The sequence below is a fragment of the Triticum dicoccoides genome, chromosome 5B (assembly GCF_002162155.2).
Source record: "Triticum dicoccoides isolate Atlit2015 ecotype Zavitan chromosome 5B, WEW_v2.0, whole genome shotgun sequence".
Classification (NCBI taxonomy): domain Eukaryota; kingdom Viridiplantae; phylum Streptophyta; class Magnoliopsida; order Poales; family Poaceae; genus Triticum; species Triticum dicoccoides.
The window spans coordinates 701,570,297-701,573,696 of record NC_041389.1 but is presented as its reverse complement, the minus strand read 5'-3'; positions in this window follow the sequence as shown (position 1 = coordinate 701,573,696).

The following is a 3,400-nucleotide window of genomic DNA, read 5'->3' as shown; positions in this document are numbered from 1 at the left end:
TCTGCTGGATCCCACACATCAGAAAACACAATTTCAAGAGGACTCTTTACTTCTCTAGTAGATGAAACAAAAGGTAGCTGATGACTTTTGCCTTGTTGACAGGCATCACACATGGACATCTCTTTATTGCTAGACTCTAATGGCAGCTCATGGCGGTGGAGTATGTGGCGAACGATGGGTGTGGCGGGATGACCAAAGCGAAAAAAGTTTTAGTAGGATAAAATTATTTCTTAGTAGTTGCTTGAAGTGATGAAAACCTTGATTTGATTTCTTCGAGTTTTCTTTGGTTTTGGTTTGAGTGCTAGTGTGATTTTCATTAACTTGATGTTGTGTTATATAGTGGTATACTCATTTGTGCTATGTTTGACTCGATAGAATTCCCGGAGTGCGAGGCCTGCTATTACGAGTCACTAGCTTTCGAAGACCGTCAACCAGGCAAGTCATTTGATCATGTTTTACAATACCTATGATTTTATTGCATTAGAATTATTTCTCCACACCATGCATGCAGTAGGAGAATTTTCAGTTATGTTCTTGAGTAGTATCATGAGGTAGGATGAACCCATTTCCCTTGTTACCAATGCCCGGGACGATGTAGTTGATTGCTATGCTTTCGTAGACGGGTTTGGTTGAGTGATTCATAAGGGAGATGCGAGAGTCAAGATGATGACAACCCCATGACTTCAAGCTCAAGATGGACTTCAAAATTCACTACTGGGTGGAGGATGGTTAACGGACACCCTGGAGGAATCAGCGGATGGCCGGGATGCATGGAGAAGCGCCATGACATCTTGCGGAAAGCTTCACCCAGCCACGAAGAGACGGATGGATACCCCATTGACCGGAAGCTTACCTGTGCAGCCGCAATCCATTATGGGCTCTGGCTTGGTCGACCCTAGGCGTGACTCTGGTCGGACGGTGCTACGAGATGTAGAAGAACGGTAGGATTGTATGGGCATCGGCAGTGGCCCAGAGAAATTCTTCAGAAGACCCTGTTTCATTCGTCCTGTCTTCAAACACCAGGCAGTGCGAGGACTTAAAAGGAGGGAACGATTCTTGCGGGTAAACTGCACAAGACTCTGTAGAGTGAAGACCTAATCGATTAGCCGTGTCCCCGGTTACGGACAATTTGAGCCTCCGGAAATTGGAGTATTTCGGAAATCTCAACACCGAACTTAATAAATTAATTGAGGGGTTATTTAATAATTGGGAATGAGATGTTGGTTGGCGGAACCATCTCAATAATAACCAACATTTTGTAGTAATTGCAAATAAGTCCTTTGTTGTAGGGAAGAATTGGTTTTTTTCGCGAAAACATAAAACTTAGAGCCCCACAGCCAAATTGCACATAGTATTAGTAATTTTATTGTTGTTCTCTCTTCATGACTTGCCGGCATATTCAAAAATGCTGACCTACACGGCTGCAACCTCTTATGTTGCAAAGGAGTTTCCCGACAAGGAGTGAGGCTACGATCCACGCTTGGGCTCGCTATTCATCTATGCTTCCGCAACTTTATTTAGTTTATTTCTCATGAGTTGGCTTTCAGCCGAATTTATTATGATGTAATAAAGACTCAATATGAGAATCGTGTAATAAATTCAGGTGTGATTGAACTTTGAATCTTTTCATCAATGTACTGTGTGTGCCAGCATGATCTTGGGATGGTACAACTACACAGAGACTTGACTGATTTCGGGTCGGGTCGTTACAATATTCACCTTAATTTTTTTGTTTTTCATCCATAGATTTATAATTTTTACCATCTCATTTAGCTCAAAACTAGCTCGAGATTGACCCAAGATCGTTACAAGCTGAGCACGAGTCTTGTTATACAGCTCGATCATGAGCTTCACTTAGTTTGAGCTTGCTCAAATATTTATATGAGTTGAGCTGAGCCAACTCCAACTCGCTTGAGCTCGACTCGTTTGCAGCCCTAGATGGGAGGGGCCAAGTACGTACAATTATATAAGTTTTCCCTAATTAATCACTACCTACTAAGCATACCTTCGATAGGCTGACATAGTGGTCGAATCATAATCGATATCATGCACTCGGGAATAGCAAACAACTGATGTGGCAAATAATTAAAGAAGAGAGAGAGAGGTTAGAGTAACATAGGTAGGTACCGTATCATGTTAAATGCTATGTTACATTGTGTCATGCATGGTAATTAATATGATCATCTATGATACTATTCTATGATACCCCCTCTATAGTACTAGTTTGCCCCAACTATGGAGATAGTAACAGAGGAAGTATTATGCATTATGGAGATAGTATCATACACTAGTATCATATGCATGATACTAGTACATGATACTCACTACTATGAGTAGCCTTAGTATCATGGGTTTGTTTTTTTAAAATACTCGTATCTTCTAAACCATAACTTCAAATTTAATAAGTTATATATGGAATTTAATTAGAAAAATGTGTAGAATCTGAATATGATGTTATTTTACCTGTTAACACTTTAAAAAGATACTATCTAGGTTGCAATGTTAACCAATAATGCATTATCCGTCTTTTTTTCATACCGATACTGATTATAATTGGGGATTAACATCTCAGCAAAATCAAGATTGGACATGAAAGTGGAAATAAATTTGCTAGAGACACCCAATAAATAAGGACATGCATGACAAGAAATAAAAGAAAGACCAAATAAAGATGGGATGTCCACTATAAAAGAAATAAAAGAGAAAATGCAGAGGAGATCAGATAAAGATGAGACATTGCGCTATTCTCCTATATATAAGAAGAAGAAAAAGGACATGCATGAAAAAAAGTAAAAAGGAGGCATGCATGACAAAAAAAGACAAGTTTGATAAGATATAAATAGTGATGAAAGAGGGACCGATACCTATGACATGTATGGCAAGAAATAGTGCTGAAATAGGGGCGCAATTACCTGCGTCCACAAGAGACCATACAAAATTTTTCTTTTCCAGACAAAAAATAAATATCTTTTTATGATTAAAAAATGATGTATCTTTTAACAACCTTTTTAACAACTCTTCATGTATTTGATGTTATTTTTACCTGTTAAATATTTTTAAATATTATTTTGGAAGATATTTAAATCAAACAAATGGTTTTCTAAATTATCCGTATCTTTTAAACTGTAACTCAGATTTTAACAAGTTATATATGAAATTTGATTAGAAAAATGTGTACAATCTGTACATGATGTTATTTTGACTTGTTAAATATTTTTTAAAATATTATTTTGGAAGCAAACTTATAGTCTATAGCGCACGATCCGTTTTTTCTTTCGTACCGGCGGTGATCCGGATTGCAAATAAACACCCAATAAAACCATATAGGGAGAAAACTTCGATAACTACACATGCATTCCTTTGAAAACCCTCGCAGGGAAAACAACATATTTGAGAGAGA